This window comes from Cavia porcellus, unplaced genomic scaffold, assembly GCF_034190915.1.
Source record: "Cavia porcellus strain 051 isolate PalLab524CR breed Dunkin Hartley unplaced genomic scaffold, mCavPor4.1 scaffold_29, whole genome shotgun sequence".
Taxonomy (NCBI): domain Eukaryota; kingdom Metazoa; phylum Chordata; class Mammalia; order Rodentia; family Caviidae; genus Cavia; species Cavia porcellus.
Genome location: NW_026947512.1, coordinates 13,687,290 through 13,707,016, shown reverse-complemented (window position 1 = coordinate 13,707,016; position 19,727 = coordinate 13,687,290).

Sequence of the window (19,727 nt, the reverse complement as noted above, 5' to 3'; positions counted from 1 at the left end):
TCCGGGGCAGTCAGTCACACACCCCACGAACCACTGGGCATCGCCAGGAGGATGAAGCTTCGCTAGCAAGTAAGGACTCCCACCACGTGGGCGTGGGCGTCCAGTGGGAGCAACACTAGAGGGACGGGGCGTGATGCTCCTGGATGTATCTTTAGGAAAACTTTCCCATTGTACTCTTATATCTCAGGTACTAATGTCAACACTGGCCTGCTGAATGGTTTTTACTCTGTGTGTGTGTGTGTGTGTGTGTGTGTGTCTGTGTGTCTGTATGTGTGTGTGCATGCATGCACACTTCACTATAAACCTTACTGGTAAAACCTGTGGAACTCTTCTCAGAAAGATATTTTTAAATGTATAAAATGCATAGGATTACCAAGGAAACACATGATGTTAAATTATGATTATCAAAATTCTAAAAATTTGGAGTATATATGTGCATCTTTATTAACACATTAAACAAGATCTAGTAGAAGGCCCAGTTTCAAAGGAGTTTTGGGTGTAAACAGTATTTCATGATATCAATAATAATATAATATAAAATGTCTGATTTCTCATGGTAAAGGCAAAATTATGGATATTAATTTTGGGTTTATGCTGCCTTCATAATGGAGTGCAATGTTAAATTTAGTTAGAATGCTATGAAAATAAAGATCTTATTTACTTTTCCTCCTAATTCATGAGCTTTCTGGTCTGTAAGTTGATGAACCCTGCTTAACATTAATAGACACAGTGCTGGGTCACAGTGGTGCCTACTTTTAGAGACAGCTTCTCAGAAGGCTGAAGCAGGAAGGTTGTTTCAACCTAGGAATTCAAGGTCCGATGGGGTAACATAGCAACACCCCATCTTACAAGCAAACATACACTCAGAAAGTCCCTTCAAAACAACAACAAAACAAGTGGGAAACCCAGCCAAATATACCAAGAACTGTCATAAGTTCATGCAAATCAACATGTGATAGCTTTATAGGTACCATAAGATAATGGTTGGATAGAAAAATATTTTGCCAAATATCTGAACCGACTTTAATGTTTGTGTAGTAAATATATCATATGTGCCCTGGCAGATTTAGCTTAACACTGAATAAACGCAACTCATGCTAAGGGTTCTATTTTTATTCACGGGGTTCTAATGTTAAACTTGGACCTGAGACATTTGCAAATCATTGTCTCTTTTCCCTGATGAGGGACACCGTTCTCAGTTCCTGAGTTAGCTGGTAAACATCAATGAAATGATTTTCCCAGATAGTCAACAAGAGCTAGGTTTGAATCTGCAGGTTTTACTCTTAGGATTGTTTGTTTTGCTGTGAAAAGGAGTAACATAATCCCTGTGCTGCCCCTCCATGGAGGAAAAGAGTAGCCAGTAAAGAGAACCGTAATGAATGCTCCTGTTTCCCGTTTACACTTTGTGACTTGCTCAGTATTGCTTTGCTTTTAAAGGGAGAACATAGTACTAGAAATTAGGACTTCACTTCTCTTTCTGCAGAGCACTCTGCTTCCTGTCAGCTGAGGCCACACATGCTGTAATTCCTTTCTGCTCAGTTCCGCGGTCTTTCAATGAATCTTTATCTTTCTCCCTGCTACTTTGTGCTGCTTCATTAACCGTAAGCTGTGGGTCAGTCTGGACATCATGCAGCTGCGTCAGAGGTGAGAAGTTTAACAATCCTTGGCATTCTCACTTGTTCCAGTCCCTAGTTTCATTTAGTTGTTGCCGTGACCCAGTGCGGCTCCTGAGGTTCTTGGGGTTAAGGACCAGCGAGAGGATGAAGAAAATAAAGAAAAGACAAAGCTGGGGTCAGGTGGAGTCCTTATCCTCCTGATGGGAGGAAAGGAACTGCTCAACCAATGCAGCACCTTTATTTATATACTGGGAAAGATGATGTCAATTTCAGCCCCTTTGCCTAGCAACCCATTGCTTGGCAGGCCCGGACCCCTTGCCTTCTTGTGGAACAACTTGTTTGCATAGTTTGTTTTGGACTATGTTTTTTCTGGGCTGGCCGTGCTTTAGCCCCACACATGTGGTCAATCTCCAGCTTCAACAGCTCCCTACAAGTTGTGTAATTTATAGACAAGGTCCTACTGTGTAACCCAGGATGGTCTTAAACCCACTATGTAGCCCAGAATATCCTTGGACTTGGGATCCTCCTGCCTCAGCATCATGAGCATCTTAGATTTAGGGATGCTCAGCCATACCTGGCTCTCTAGCCAGTTGTGAAGGCTCTCTAGCCAATTGTGAAGGTCAAGTAAAAGCTAGCACTGGTAATTCCCAACTGTCTTTATGGTTCCTGGCAAATATCATTGTATAAGCTTAAGGCTGTGGTCTGTTGAATTCTCCCCGGTCACTGTGGCTCTCCCCTGGAGTCTGATGTGCTAAGAAGGACTGAGGGTGCTCCCATGTTCCCCCTTCCCTGATCCCCCCCTTCCTTGACCCCCTCTTCCTCCACCACCACTCAGCAGCTTGGGCTCTGCTCTCCCTTGGTTCTTGGGATTGGCCTCTCCAGTAGAATCACCACAATGTTCACACAACACACTGTGGCGACAAGGCCTTATAGGTGAGCAAAGAGCCTGGGGAGAGCAGGACTTGGCCAGGGTCACACAGCCAATGAATGGCAGAATCACAAAGAAAACAGAACCACAAAGAGTCTGCTGATTCCTGGGTTTTCTACTTTCTTGTATCTGAAAGATCCCTGAAGTGCCCTCAGCTTGCTCAGAAGATGTTGGAGACTCCAGTCAGTTCTTCCCGGCCCAGCCGTGAGTCAGTGTTCTGGGAGATGAGATTGCTTCCTATATCCCATTAAATAAGGCCTTCAGGGAAGGGACATGCATGCACACCCTGAGTGTGTGCGTGCTGATTTAAGGAAACTGCCTTCTTTCCTGAAGCAGAATCACTTTCTGCAGGGAGAAGGGCTCACTGGAAGAAACAGCAGACTCCCAGCCCCAGAGCAGCCGTGCACATCTGCTCGGCTCGCCTGCCCTTTTCACCTCCCTGTGTGCCTCTCCCTGCTGCCCCACCCACCCGCCCCCGAATTCCTGACGTGACACCCTTTTCCCTCTGAGGAAACTCTGGCCACTCCAGCTTCTCATCTTGATTTCGTTCCATCCCTATTTCCTTTCTGAGGCCTGGAGCCACAGTGTCTCTGGCTCAGAAATGCCAAGAGGAGAGATGCCCATGGGTGCACCAGGCGGGCTGCTGGGTGTGTGGCTGGAGCCGGCCTGAGTGGTGCGGCCTGGCAGGACCAGGGCAGCAGGGCCTTGCTACGAGGCATCGTGTGCAATTACTCAAAGCCACGTTTACTTTCCTTCCCCTAGCACCAGATTTAAGTTAGCTGGTTAGCTCTTCTTCTGCAAGAAGCTCAGAGAGGTGAGGCTGAGCCTGCGGTTTGTTCCCAACATCTGGTGGATATAGAAGATATACAAGATAGAAGGTGGGGGCTGGGGATTTAGCTCAGCGGCATAAGCACCTGCCTTGCAAGCAGATGGTCGTGAGTTCGATCCCTGGTACTGATAAAAATGAAAAAAAGAAAAAAACAAAAACAAAAACAAGATAGAAGGTGAATGTTTAAGTGTTAAATTTGTTACCATAAAACACACACTGCTGTTCACCGCCCTTAAATACTTCCCTTCTCTTTGAACACACTCACCCATCATCCTCACCACTTTCTGCAGCGGTTCTGGAAGCTGTCTTCAAGGTGTCTGCACTGGGTCTGGTCATGTGACTGCTGGCTCTACCCGAGTCAGAAGGACCATGCAAGGTAAATGTTTGAATCTGTTCAGGATTTCAAGAGAACCGTGACAAAGCCACTAAAGACACTGAGGGAAGAGCACTCCCAGCACTGCTTGGGAAGTGGCAAGAAGGATGGGATAAGTGGATTAAAAGAGAGAAGTGGGAGGGAGATTAATGGCGATGTGTCTTTCACTGTAATTTATACATATAATTTAAAAATCAAAACATTCACCATATTTTTCAGTCATACCTTGTCAGAGCCCAATAAATTTTCAGCGGCTGAAAGGGTGGATGAAAAAATCACAGAGAAACAGATAGTAAAAGGCACCTAAGGACCTGGAGCCTAGCAAGCAGTGGCAGCAGCTTATAGGCTGCTGGGCACACTGTGGACGGCTCCCCGGGGCTGCTCACAGGTGACACCTGCTGTGGCTTTGAGGGTTGTCTTCAAGGACACAGCCTCCTCCCACACACACACAGGTAGCCCAAAGTGGAATGATGTGATAAGGAGGGGGAAAGAGAGGGGGAGGGGAAAGGGAAAAGAAGGGGTGGGGGAGGAGCTGGCTTACCACAGAAACATGGTGAATGAAATGGTAACGTACTTGTGTGAAAATGAGGACCAGGAAAGGGACTGATGAGACAAACACACAGTCTTGAGTCAGGGAGCTCATCCTAGCACCTTTCCCTCTCCGGCAAGGCTGCCTGGGATTACAACACCTTTCAAATCATTCAAATTATCCCTTACTAAGCACTGACTCTGTTAAGTGCCAACAACACAAATTCATTGACACACACAGCAAGGAGCTTTGGGGCTGCATGTTTCTCTCCAAAGCCAGGTACCAGAGAAGGAGGGAGGTTTCCCCGGAGACAGGACAGAGTTCCCGGGGAGGCAGTGTTTGTAGTGGAACCTACTGAGTTGATACCAAGACACAGTGTGGTTGGGGCCTTTGTTACAGGTCTGCCTGGGCCCTTTATGTTTAGGTTGTGTCTGGGATGGAGCAATGCTGGTAGCTTCCAGGTTTAACACAAACAGCACATTTCCTTCACTGCCACCTCCTGCCACCCTTTGACACAGAGTGGCCCAAAACAAGAGAGAAAGAAGGGACTCAAACCAGAGTCCTGAGCAACCTCCATCACCCAGTGTTTGGAGGTGGTCTAGTGCTGATCAGGGTAGAGAGTCAAAGCTGGTCCTGGGTAATGGGGATTCTCCTCCTATTGGGAAAGGGAGACCTCTTAGGGTACATCCCTGCAGCATCGGCTGAGAGCTCCAAATGTCAACCCAGCATCTACTCCAAGTCATACTCATGGATATCATCACCGCAACACTGCTGCTGACTTTACCATACATATTCCCCCGTTCATCCCGTGAACACCTAGGGAAGTCTTGTCGTTTGGCTGGTTAGTGGATTTACCTTCATGTATACATGGGGTTTCCATGACGGCGCTGGAGCATAAGGGGGATACAAAAAAAGAGGCACAGAAAGAGAAACTGAGGCTGTCTATTCAAAGGGCCAAAGAGTAGGCCAGCTTGAAACTGAGTATCTGAATAGTGTAACGGAGACCATGTCATGACCACAGTCTGCAGGAGTGTGGGTGGGCAGGAGAGTGATTCCTAATGACTTCTGGGAGCTGGGACATGGTGTCCTTGGGTGCAGGGTTAAGAAAACCATTCCTGGACTGGGGATTTAGCTCAGTGGCATAAGCACCTGCCTTGCAAGTGTGTAGTCGTGAGTTCAATCCCTGCTACCAATTTAAAAAAAAAAAAAAGAAAACCATTTCCTTGTCTATGCTGGTTATGAATCACATGTTTATTTTATACTCGAAGTGATTACAATTGTTTCTAAAGAATTTCTTAGGATTTTTTAGGAAAACTGGACTTGGTTCCCTGCTGATTTGAAGAGGCACAATTTCTGGTTGGCTTTTAACTCTGTCTTTGGTTTCACTGCTCTCTGTTTTATTTTTTTCCTTAAAAGCCAGGCCTACTTGTACAACCACCTAATCGCTCTCAGATATTAAAGTGTTTCCTCTCCCCATTTGCTTCTGCCTTTGGATAATTTTTGTTTTGCGATTAATTTTCAGTCCTCAACCAGCCTGACCCTCCTGAGCTCACCTCCCCACAGTAATGCCATTTGATTTTTAAGTAATAATCCCCTTTAGGATCTGATCAGGTTGTGCTTTTTATGTCTTTCTCATTTTCCCTGCAGTTTGCCCTTAAGTCCCTTCCTCCTTTCTTGGGAAGGCGCCCATCTGGTTTCTGTTTCTTAGGCCCTCTGTGATGGGTTTACCATGTGAGAGTTTCCTGAAGAGCAGCGCCTGTCAGGAGCGATTCGAGCACTCTCCTCATGCTGATGTTCCCTCCTCCTGGTTCCCAGCCGCCCTGCCAGAGGCTTATGGGATGCTCATTTAATTTCCACAATTGCCCTCAGGGACACTGGGCAATGATAGTAGTTCCTCCTTTACAGATGAAGAAACTGTGGAGCAGTGACTACTTCAAGGTCACATGGCTGGTACGGAAGTAGGTAGGTAGGTAGATGGATAGATAGATAGATAGATAGATAGATAGATAGATAGATAGATAGAGATCCATAGCCATATAACTGAATATGGCCCTCTGAAAACTCCATCAGATTTCTAAATTTTATGCTGTTCCAGGAAAGGCCCTCAAGGACAAACTTTATAAAGGTCCTTCATGTATTTTTTTCAACACCATCTCTTGCCTAGCCACTTGAGGGCTAGATTTGGCCGAGTGACATTGTGGGTGCCACACTGTGCCGGGCCACAGCAGACATGGTGAGCTGCTGCCAAGTGACCCCGTGATAGCCTGGTACAGCCTCAAATGAACCCTGCAGGCACCTGGAGACACACCCTGAGCCGAAAGAGGGCTGAGAGTCATGGTACAGATTTCTCATTCAAGCTTCCTCGAGGAGGAGGAAGTGGTGTGTGTGAGCGTGTGTGGGTCATAGTATGGGAAGTAGCTTCTGAACAGAAGACAGTGTTTTCATTAAAATCGAAGATGGCCTTTTCATAAAGCTCAAGTCCACTGTTCTCCCCGCCTCCCTGGAGTGGTAGCCTCACTCCAGGGCACTGGGCATCCCTGGAAGGCGACTCTTGATCCCACTCTCCGTGGGCCCGGGCTGTCCTTAGGTGCAGCTCCGCTGCAGGGCCCTCCAACCCTTTCCCTCTGTGTTGACATGGGCTGCATTTCTCCCAAACATCCTCACCGAGAGAGATCTAATCTCTTGAGCAGCCTCTTCTGAGTGACCACACTGGTCAGAGCTTGTCCATAGGGAACTGAAATGCTATCCTGAGGCAGAAACTCAACCTTGACCTAAAAATGATGTTTTGCAGTGGAAGCTGATGGAATAGAGGCCCACAAGAAAGATTCCCTTAGAAGGAAATGTGCTGAGGAAATCAGCAGTTCAAAATCTGTGCCCCAAAGTAACCTGCTCTTCACCTTGTTTAGACGATGTGTTCTTTTGTTTGCTTGTTTGTTTGTTTTCTTATTGGGGAGGGAGTACATTTATTCTAAGACGATGGGAGGGTATAGAGCATTCAATCCATGACTACTCTAGAGCCTGATGTTTTATTAGGTATGGAAAGATATTTTAAAGTTTACGGAGGATAAATAGATTAGCAAATGGAGACAAGCCTGGGATTCCCTTCCCAGGCAAGCACAGGAAGAATGAAATAGCGTACAAGGTATCATATAGCACCAACGTAGGTAAAATGTCTTGGATTTTTTTTCCCTGCCCTGGGACCAAGCTTACCGTGAACACTTTTCCATGGGAAAATTCTTCTAGTGGTTTACATCAAAGAACCAAAAGAAAAAGCAGAACTTTTTTTTTTTCATTTAAAAAAGCAAAGAATATGTGAGGGCAATGGAAGAAGGAGAAGGAGAAGGAGAAGGAGAAGGAGAAGGAGGAGAAGAGGAGGAAAGGAGGAGAAGGAGGAAAAGAAAGAAGAGGAGGATAAAGAAGGAGGAAGAGAAGGAGAAGAGAACAGGAACAGGGGCTGGGGATTTAGCTCAGCGGCATAAGCACCTGCCTTGCAAACAGGCAGTCGTGAGTTCAATCCCCGGTACCGATAAAAAGGAAAAAGACCAAAAAAAAAAAAAAAAAAAAAAAAACCGAAGAGGAACAGGAACAGTCATTCTGGGTGTTGGACTCTGGGTGGGCCTCCATTGGCCAGGAGTCCGTGTGAATGTGTATTTCTTAATCAATACATATTAAAAGCCCAGAAGCTTTTCAAGTGGGGATGTGTAAAATGCTTTAATGTTTGTAACAGCTTTTCATATGGTAAAAGTTCACACATTACTGATCAAGCATAATCCACTTCCTATCTTTGGTGTGGAATCAGGACCCTTGATCTATTGCTGTCAATGGTCAGTTCTCAATACAGGGACAGTAAGAATCTCAGAAAGTTCCGTACCGTAAGGGTAATGCACTGGACAGTGTGCCTAAGGCTGAGACGTGAACTGAATTTTGAGTTGTAAAAACACAAACAAAAACTTTTGGTTGTTGAAAATTTCATAGATGGACAAAATGATGGAGAGTGGTCTCTCATGCCGGCTATATTTTACAGACTTATTTTAGTTTATTTATTTATTTATTTGTGGTACTGGAGATTGAACTCACAACCAACTCACAACCTCGCACTTGCCAGGCAGGCACTTAGGCCACTGAGCTAAATCCCCAGCTCACAGACTAATTTTATAAACCTGTTTTTATTTTGAACCTTTAGACCACCCTGAGAGATAAATACCATGGACCTCACTTTAAGAGGAGGAAACTGGGAATTTAGGGACCTGTCAGTCCACGGATGGGTTAAGCAGTCTAGCTCTGCCCACCCAGCATCCTCTGTTCCCTACCAGGGCTCCACTCACCCCTCTTTCACTCATCAAAAATACAAAATGCAAAACTTTTAGCCCTGATCGATATTAAGTTTAAGCTAATTTTTCCAGGAAGACTATGAGTATGAACTTTATTTTCAGAATGACACTTATCAAAAATTTACAGAAAGCGACAAAAGGTTATTAACATATTCCCTTTTTAGTTTTTAGCCTACAAATGGGAGATTAGGAATGGTTGCATTATCATACAAGCAACCTGAGATGGCCCTGAATGTATTTGTGAGCATTACCTGGCAATTGAGTGTAGCAATGTGAGTGTCCTACAGCAAGATCTGAATGCTTGTTACCCTCCTTCTGCCCCTACAGAAGCAAAGGGACCTAGCAGGATGAATGTACTCTCGAATTCACTTTACAGACGTTGCCAGAGTGATGGAAGGTTTAAGAGTCATTTCCTGGGCTGGGGTATAGCTTAGTGGTAGAGTTATTTCCTGGCCCGCCTAAGGCCCTGGGTTAATCCCCAACAGTGAACCTGATAAAAACACTCACAATTCATCATGCCCTGATTGGATTGTGGTTGCTTTACACAGAAGGTCTATCATTCTTTCCACTGCTATGTCAGATGGCTTTAATTTCCCCCACATTACTACTGGAAAAGCCTCAAAGTCTCAAAGAAAAACACATTGGCAAGTATGACACCTGGCACGGCAATCCTACTTCTCCCCAGGGTCCGAGCTCTCTGAATGACTTGTGGATGCTTCTTTTTTTTTTTTTAAACTGAAGTTGAGCAAACTCACCAGCAGTAGATAATGTCTGTTTCCCAGTAAATAACACCTCAGTGTGACATGCACTATTAAAAGGGAGATTGCATTGCTGGAACATTTTCATCTGTTCATTTCCTTTCTGAATTAATTCTTCAGAGAACAGGAAAGCTCTTCTCTGTAGATCAGTTAAATCTAGGCAACAGATTTCAGTAAGCAGGACCCAAAGAGTCCTTCATTAAGAAAGCATTACAATGTATTTTCGTTTTGAAAAGGAACTGTAACCTCCCACTGGCAATATTAAGTGATGAGAGAACATTAAAGAGGGGCGCAGGCACGCTCAAAGTCAACAACCAGGCTTTTAGCAAGAACAGCTTGTCCTTTAAAACTTTAGTTCATGAGGTTGTATCTAATTCTCATAGGGGAGGAAATTGTCTCAACAGAAGATCTATCTGCTTTGTGGCTTTTCTGGCCTCAGTCAAAGTGGAAAAACATCATCTGTGGAAAAGCAGCTGTTTGTTTGTGGATGGTCCTTGAGTGTCTTGCTGGGAATTACATACACTGTGGATTATTGGTGGATATAGTTCAGGTCCAGCTAATTTCCTAACTCTGCATTTCCCAGGGTGCTTAACAGTAGACTCCAGCCAGTTTGTAGTCAGGGAATGTGGAATGATTTTACCATTAGCACCAGCCAGACTGAATTAGAATAGGTAAATCTGCTAAAACCAAAATTACATAAACAAAACCCACGAACATAAGGCAGCCTAGATTAAATATAACTTTGGATTTTGAAACTTTAATTTTCCTCCCGCTGTGATGTTTCCTGTGGATTCCACTCTTTCTGGAATCTCGTTTCACTCTCGTCGCGGTAACACTGACGTTCCTGGGTCTTGCTCTCCCATCCCCTCACCCTTCTTCTGACTTAGCGAGGTCTTTCTTCCTTCTGATCCATATCCATGGGTTCTTCAGGACCTACGTGTCTCACAATAGGTGCCACTACAGTAGTTACAGCCTGTAAGACACTGCTCAAAGACCCTACACCCTGGTGTTCCCATCCCTCTGGGACTCTCCTCCCGTACTTTACTGTGGTCTGTTTCCATGACCAATGATGGCGCTTCTGCGATTAGTATGTGAAAGAAGGCCTCCCAGGCTTTTCTGTCCAGCTTAGATCACACACTTGAGGGAGGCTCTGCTGTGTGTAGGCCATCCAGCAAGGAGCTGAGCCCAGCCATCAGCAACACAAGTGAGTCTGCAAGTGGATCCTTGCAGCCAAGTGACCCCCGAGACACTCTGGGCCAGAACCACTGAGCCAAACTGCTCCTGGACTGACCCACAGAAGTTGGGAGACAATAAATGCTTGTTTTAATCTACTAACTTTTGGAGTGATTTGTTATATAACAAGTATACACATTATCAGTTCCTGTGTCTTCAACCACAATCTCTAAATTTAATTTCAGTCTGGATCCCTCATTTGCACTGTAATCCCCAATTTATCACTGCCTGAATGTTCTGCCAGAATCAAAGCTGATCTCTTCTTAGATCATCCCCTAGCCTCCACTGCTCTATTTAAATCCTCTCAGAACCTCCTCCCAAGTGCCCGGTTCTTTAAGGGTCAGGGTGCACACCTTCCTGTTAGCCTTACACTCTCTTGGGTACACGGGCTGCCAAAGCAAGCACTATTTGCTGTCTTTGACTTTTCTCTCCTTTGCCCTCACAGAGAATCTGTTGCCAAGTTTTGTTGTTTGTTCCTCCAGAATGTCTCTCAGCAATCTCCACCTCACCTGTGTTTCTCTTGTGGGGCTCCAGTTTCTCCCCATTTCTGCTCTGCTCTCTCATCCTACATCCTGCTACCAAACTCACCTTCCCTCTGCCCTATTTACATCCCAATAGCTGTGTGCTCAAGCAAACCCACAGTGTTTGCTATGGTTTAGAGAATAGATCCCTAACCCTGGCTCATCCAAAGGTCAGAGACCTGGATGCAGGTCACATCTCTGCAGCTTTGGTGAGCTAGAGAACCTGCATTTACATAACCTCTCTAAATCTCATTTTTCCTATTTACTTCACTGTCTACGGCATAGCGTTGTTACCAGGACCAAGTGAGGGAATGAATCCAAAAATCACGAGCCAAAGAAAGGCACCTTGAGGTCCTCATCTCCATCACACCACCGTCACCAAATAATCAGGAGCTTGGAAAGAGTACGGTGCCCTGTACACACCTTTGACCCCAGAGAGCCTACCTTCCTCCTTCTCGCTTCCCTCTCCCTCGCCCCATTCCCTCTTCAGTTCAGTCTTTGTTCAGTGCACTCTCCTACATGCTTCAACATGGTGGCAACCAGATTTCAAATTGTTCTTGAATCATGTTCTATCCATCAGTCTTATCTCCTCAACTAGACTGCCCGCTGCAATGCACTTTATATTTTAGGTGATAATTATTTCTTACCATCCATCGCCTGCTGTGTATGAGACACTGTCCTGTGTAGTTTGTAAACATTATTTTAACCTCACTGCAGTCCCGCAAAGCAGCTTTTTCCATCCTTAGCTTACAAGCGAGGAACCTGGGCATGAGACACAATAAGACGTTTGCCCAAGGCTACTCACCTAGAGCAGAGCCAGACAACCCTCTGGTTCACAACCTCATGCTGTTTTTCTATGTCACATGCTTGCCTTTTCCTTGGTCTTGGCCTGGGCTGTGGTCCAGGTAGGTGTTACTGACTCCTTAGGCATCGTCCTAGGCCAGTGGGAGCAGACCTATGGCACATGTGTTGTTTTTCTTTTAAGACAAAAGATGTTAATGTATGAATTGTTTTTTTCTACACTAAACCCTCAGACTTCAAGTTTAATTGCTGTGCTGGCACTTTGCAATAAACAAGTGGGTTTTGGATTGCAGTTTGGGCACTTGTCTCTAAAGGTTTGCCATCACTGTCCTGGGCCATGGGTACACGATCAAAACAAAGTTTAGGATGTGAATAGAGAAAAACAAATTGAAAGAAATTAAAGTTAATATCTAGGACTATTCCTTTTTAAAGATGGAAAACTTAAATGTGTTTATATGTTCAAGGAAAAGAGCCAACAGAGCAGAAGAGGTGCCAGTTATAACAATAATATTATTTGGCACTTACTAAGCATGTCCATGGGCTGGAGCCATGCTAAGTGTTTTACCAGAATTACTTCCCTAGTCTTCCATAAACACTTATAAAGTGAGTACTACGATTATCATAATGTTTTACAGATGAGGAAAGTCAGGTTTTTTCCAAGGTCATATAGTGAGTGGTGACTTAAAAATAGGAGAGTGGACTGCTGTGCTTAGGAATGCAGGGGCGTGGACTCCTTGGCTGGTGTGGGAGCCAAGCTTCTGTCTGATGAGCACCCAGGAAATACCCAGGGCTCTGTTGACTTTCACTGTGATGCTTATCATAAGGATGTTTATGGTCTCACTTAAAAAGCGATAAAACTGATGCTTCTTGGCTAGTCACTTCCCCAGCTTCTTCACCTCCTCTCTCTAAGCACTCATGTTTACCAAGAACTGTAACAAACTCAGGGCTGGATCCTCACTGCTGTCAGCCTTTGTTCCTGTCATTTCTCAGCTTGTGAACGGAAATAAGCACTCCTAGCTCAGGAAAGGAGTCCTCTTGGGAACTGTGATTGAGTTTGTTTGGTTGAACGCGGCTTCTAAGGAGCTTCCCCTCCATTCTCGTGGACACCTGGTTGCTCTTCCACAGCTTTTTACAGTGATGCTCATAGTACTGTTTATAAGACTCATTTCACTGAATGACACAACTGAGGTTTTGTATTTCTTTTAAAGGATCATAGGATGCTTTTGTTTAACCACATGACCTTTTGAAAATAAGAGGTAGTACAAATTGAAAAAATGTTGAAAGAGACTGGGATTGACATATGAACTCTTGGTTAATGAAAAATCTCGAAGGCAAGAGACAAAGATCTAAGTAGGAAGACAGCGTGTTGCTAATTCTGTATTTACTGACCGGCAGACAGCACCTAAAATGTATGTCCTATATTATAAAGCACTGCCTCATGCCCTTCATAGGCACTGGGAGGTCAGTTAGGAATGCTTTCATCTGCAGATAACAGAAAACGTGGTTTAAATAAACAGAGGTTACTTTTCTCACGTAACCAGAGGGCCGGAGACTGGTGCAATAGCTTAATGGTATTGTCAAAACCCAGGCTCCATAGACCTTCTGATCACTGTTCTTACCATGGTCTTCCTTAACTTGGTGAAAGTCACCCCACAGTGGCAAGACAGCTGCTCCAGGGATCACATCTGTGTTCAAGCTGGAGAAGGAAGGGAAGGAGTAGGTCCCGGGTACATCTTTGCTTTTATCAGAAAGCAAAAGCTTTTCCAACCGGCCTTTCACTAGCCACTCTAACTGCACAAGAGGTTAAAAAGTCAATTGTTTAGCTTTTCTAGCCTGACCATAGTAGAGGTGGGCAAAGAGAAGCTCACCAGGTTACAGATGAGAAAGCCAGCATGCTTTCTCAGAATCAGTCTCAAAGGGCAGTGGTGGAGCTCAAACTCAAGTCTCTGTGTTCTAGTTGTCATGGTATTTCCACTATACCAAGTACTTAGCCTCTATAAATTCTGCCACAGAACAAATTTATCAGCAAAACAACAAAAATGTTCAGCAGTGGGGTTGCATTCTAAATGGATCACCATTTAAACTAGAAATTATATCAATATAGTTGTTTAATAGATATCATTATTACTCTATTTTTATAGCTACAAATAACAAGCTGTAAAGATGCTGGTTGAGCATTACATGGAATTTCAAAACACTGCAGGTAAACCCTTAGTAACAGGGGATTGGTAGAAAAGCTGTAATATATACTGTGAAAGTATAGTTAGAAATAGAGTTTCGGAAGAATGTTGGCATTTACAATATTTTATTAAGTGAAATAAATAAATTATAAAACAATAAAATTTCACCTTAAATTTTAAAAACTATTTTATACATAAAAGATACACAAATAGCGAAAATGTTCAGTGATTATATTTGTATGATAAGACTACAAATTTTGAGGGGCTGGGGATTTAGCTCAGCGGCATAAGTGCCTGCCTTGCAAGCAGGCAGTTGTGAGTTTGATCCCTGGTACCAATAAAAACGAAAAAGACCAAAAAAAAAAGACTACAAATTTTGGTTTCTATCATTATATTTTTTGTAATATAATTTTTTTGGTATTGGGAATTGAACTCAGGACCAGGCAGGTGATTGTGCCACTGAGTTGTATCCGCAGCCCCTATAATATAATTTTTAACAATCAGATTTATTGAAGTATAATTTACATACAGTAAGATTTTTGGTATGACTTTGACCAATAGATATAGTTTTATATTTTAATCAAAATACAGATGGTCTCCAACTTACAATGTTCCCACTTACAGTTTTTCAAAATTAAAATGAGATGTGCATGGTGGTACACAGCTGGAATCCCAGAGCTTGAGAGGCTGAGGTAAGAGGATTGCCTTGAGTTCAAGGCTAGCCTGGGCTACAGAGAAAGATGCTGCCTCAAAAAAAAAAAAAAAAAAAAAAAAAAAAAAAAAAACCAAAATAAATAAATAAGTAATCAAAGTTACAATGGTTTAAAAGTGATGCACAGTAGAAATTATACTTCGACTGTTGTCTTGCTTTGAAATCTGTATCACCTAATTGTTCTCTTCTGATCTGCTTTGTTCTGTTTTGTTATGGTAAGTTCTACCCCCTTTTTTTTTGGTACCGGGGATCAAACTCATGACCTTGTGCTTACCAGGCAGATACTTATGCCACTGAGCTAAATCCCCAGCCCCATAGTTTACCCTCTTTAAAATAAAATTTAAAAAAAAAAGAAAGCATACTTTGAATTTTGATCTTTGATTTTTTTCAATAGCTCACGATTTCAGCACAGTAGCCTCCTGTGAGGCTTTTCTAGTGCCCACTCAGCTACATCATTAGAAGGATAAACAACAGATACTCTCCAGTAGATGTTCAGTAACGTGGGTGAACGGCATCCATTTCCATCCCGTGATATTTTCCACATGATTGGTCTATCGGGACGTGGCTCCACTGTAAGTTAAGGTGCACGCACATACAATGTTTCCTTCGCCCAAAAAGCCTCCTTGTGCCCTTTTGCAGTCTGTCCTTTTTCCATACGCACTGACTCTCAGCTGAGCTGATTTCTGCTCTTACAGCACTGCCTTTTCACGAATGCAATGAGAATAAAAAGTATAACGTGCAACCTTTGCTTCTGCCTTATATCAATCAGCATAAATGCTTTTCAGGTTCACCCAGATTGTTGCACTTTGAACTATGTAGTTCATTTCATTAGTGAAAGTGTCTATACTTATCTCTGGCTCATTTCTTTTATTGGTGGCTGTTTTCTTATTAATGGATCATAATGATTCATTACATATTTTGGATACAAATCCTTTACCAAATAGGTGAATGGTAAATATTTTCTCTCAGGGGACAGGGATTTAGCTCAGCGGTGTAAGTGCCTGCCTTGCAAGCACGCAGTCGTGAGTTCAATCTCCGGTATCCAGGAAAAAAAATTTTTTTTAAATTTTTTCCTCTGTTTGTAATTTGGTTTTTCATTTTCTTGGGAATATCTTTTGAAGATTGATTTTTATTTTTGATCATTTCCAATTTATGTTCATGCATTTTTGTGCCTTAAATAAGAAATCTTTTCTTAACAACACAGAAATTGTCTGCTTTGTCTTCTAGAAGTTTTATGATCATAAATTTTACGGTTAAACCTATGACTACTTGGAGTTAGTTACTATATGTCATATGAAATAATTTTTCTCAAAATCTTAACAATATACAATGCTTTGTTCTGGAAACATATCATGTAAGCACTGAATATATACGCTGAATATATACTTTTTTAAAAAGTAGATTTCAAGGCAAAGCTTGAGTATATTGAATACACTTTCACTCTATGGTATTTTCAACTTATGATTTACCAAAAAAAAACCCAGGAAATTTCATGGCATAGGAAATAAGGAGAGTTATCAAAGAGTGTGAATACACGGACCAATACGCAGCTGCCTGTAGTGTTGGGGGAGAGTTTGTGGGATCCAGTGGAAGAATCTAGAGAATTGGAGTTGACAACCATGCAGACACAGAGAAAAGTCTTGGGTCCACGGAAGGCAGTGTGCTGTAGCTGAGACCCCCCCCCCCCAGAAACTAGAAATGGACAACATTTGATGAAAGAATGGCAGGAAGAAAGGAAAGTCATTCACCAACTCAAGGACATGAAAAGGAAGCTTGGGTTCGTCTCCTGAGAAACTTAAACTGTTCTGAATCTTGAGGGTTGACTTAATTTATTTGGAATTCCCAATATGAGAAATAAATTTAAAAGCTGATGTGATACTGGCTCTTGAATGATTGGCAGACCTACGGGAAACTAGAGAGCCACTTTTTATGTGATTCCCATAGGAAAAAATATCCCAACGAAAGAAAAGTCAGAAGAATTTGTGAAACAGGTCAGAACTCACGAAGGCCGTGATGGGAGTGAGCTTGGATGGTGTGACTGCACCGCAGGGGAACATGGGTGATGATGAGCGTGGGGCTGTGTTTTGGGGCAGCCCCGGAAACCATCACTATCAGCACTGCAGTAGGGGACTGATGGCCCCAAATGTCACACTATTGCTATTGTTGCAACAATATGAAAGAGAAACATTTTAAAAATAATTGAATGTAGTTCCAGCACTTCGGAGGCTGAGGCAGGAGGATCACTGTGAGTTCAAGACCAGCCCGGGATACATAAGTGAGTTCAAGGTCAGCCTGAACTACATAGTGAGACTTTGTCTCAAAACAAACAAACAAACAAACAAAACTAAAGGTTTGAAAGAAACACTTGAAATTCTAAGAGAATAACAAGGCATACCAAAAGAGAAAGAAAAGAATGAGCAGATTTGAACAAATTCTCGAAAAATAATTCAAAATGTATTTCTAATACTGGATCATAGATAGACACAGGAAAAGTGACAGAAAGAAAAGCACTTGGAGGAGGGGTGAGATAACTCTTTTAAGATGTGGCCCTTTTAGGTTTTTTCTTAGTAGAAAGGAGATTGTTATTGAGCAGAAAATTCTTTAGTTGTCTTATATGTTTTCTCCATTTTATGAGCTGAAAAAGAAGTCTAAGAAAGAGTTTGGATCTTAGGAAAATCACCAGATGCAACCCCATGAAAAAGTCTTTTACTAGAGGAATAGAATTAGTAGCAAGAATCTGGTTTGTGTGAAAAAAGATGTAGTTAGAATGAACAGATCTAGTCAGTATCTGATATCCAAATTCCAAAGTTTTCCAACAGAGTTTTAAAACATCTTTATGGAAGGATGGAAAAACAAGAGCTCAATAGTGATATTTGATGCTTGGATTTAAAGGGAGAAGAGAGCCTAACTTTACCTGGGTGAATGAATATGCTAAGTCTTTCTCCAGATCTTTATAGTGAGCAAAATCATTACAGGGAAAGTAGGGAAGTTACTAAATCTTTAATTGTTAAATCATACTTCTGATTATTTAAGTCACATCTGGAATAAGTTTACAACTGGGGGGCTGCTGCCAGGTACAAGGAGCCAGGATTTACTTGGTAATATCAACCACGATACAGAAGCCAAGAAGGAAGTCATCAATCTCTTTAGAGCTGGCTTGTACTTCTGATTAATCAAATAGAGCAAGAGGCTCATCAGATTTAATATGCAGCAGGGTCCTCTCAGAAACAGCACACACAACTGATGCAAAGACAGGAGACATGGAGGACTGGAGGGCAACGGCTTTCAGGGAGACACAGTCTGTTTACAAAAACGGGCCTGGATAGCTTTTGAAAATCATCAAGCGCTCCATGGCCTTCAGCGAGTCCTTTTTAGAATAAAATAAAAGAGCAAAGCAATTGTTCCAAATTTTAAAAGTAGAGTTGTTAGAATTTTAGCAGCATGCATCTGGGAAAGCTATTTTCTCTCCCCCTCAAGCTCCCCACTCCCCTTAAGTAGGACATACCATTCAGAATTCCGAATTTGCTGGCCGGGTTTCTAGGGTAAACAAGACTTGGTGGCTCTACCGTGAGTTCTGTCATGAAAGTTGATTTAACTTGGAAATCGGGGTGGGAGGGGGAAGAAGAGAAGTCCTTGAATAAAATGAATATGGACTTTAAGAGTAAACAATAAAGCCCCAAGGGTCTGCGCTTTGCTCCTGGTCTTAGGATTTCTCCAGGAAACTCAAGGCACCTATACTAAGCCGGCTTGGCTAAGCCCAGAGTTGGCCACGAGCTTAGAGAATGCTCCAATGTGAAAGGCATGGAACCAGGCTGTGCCAACAGAGGCTCCCAGAGGAGACGGCATGAGTTTTGGGGAAGGAAAGCTCATGTAAACACGTGAGGAAAGCATCGGCTCCCTAGGAAAGTCTGGGGAAAAACTGGAGCTGCCCGAGGGAAAGATACTAAGAACAGGAAGTTTAGTGGAAATGTAGTAAGGGGGGCTTTTTGGTTGTTGGCTGATAATGTGTTTGACATGGAGGATTTAAAAACTTTTAAACCAACTTTTACAGAGCTGAAAAAGACCCTCAACTCCAGGAAAGTAAAATGAGAAATGAAAGGTTCAACTTAAAAGAATGATAAACAGCTTCCTTTGGGTCAGAACCAGCTGGGAAGACAGAAAGTTACAGGCAAGAAGATACAAAGCAATGGTATTTCCCAGTTTCCCAATAAAAAGACACTATGGTTGACTGAGCTGGTAACATTTTGTTTCTTAAGAAACTTACATTTTTGTAATGCTAAAAGATCTACTTTGTTGTTCTTCGTTTCACAGAGACAAAAAGTACTTCCACTAGTGTTTTAAAATCCTTTGAAACATACTTCTGATGATTGCAACACGGTGTTTAAATTCACAGTGTTTTAAAAATTGTGTGACTCAGTGTAAAAGAGTCGTTTGTGACCTAAATTTTCTTAGTGGTGTGCTGCTTTCTATCCCTTCCAAAGATTCAGTGATTTCAAGACTTGCTAAGCTCAGCATCCTTGACGTTGATAATTCATGGAAGTGGGAATTGCAGGGTGTTCAGGCTCCTCCCCAACATGATACCCGAAGCATCCTTACTGGCAGCATCTTGGAGAATAAATAATCCTCCACATATTGACACATATCTGATGTGGGGAAGGAGTGGGAAGATAAACTTCTTAAGATTCACCTTCTGTAGTCTCCAGAGTGCTGAGACAAGACAAGCTCAAGTTTGAACCAGCTTGGGCAACTTGGTGACGTAGAGACCCTGTCTCAAAAACTAAATGTAGCTCAGTGTGAAGGCCCTGAGTTCACCTGAGAACAGTCAAAATTAAGCTTGTATGTTTCATGCCGATGCCACAGTACTTACCAGTGAGGATGACCTTGGTACTGGTGCAGTCTGAGGAAGGGGAAAGAGG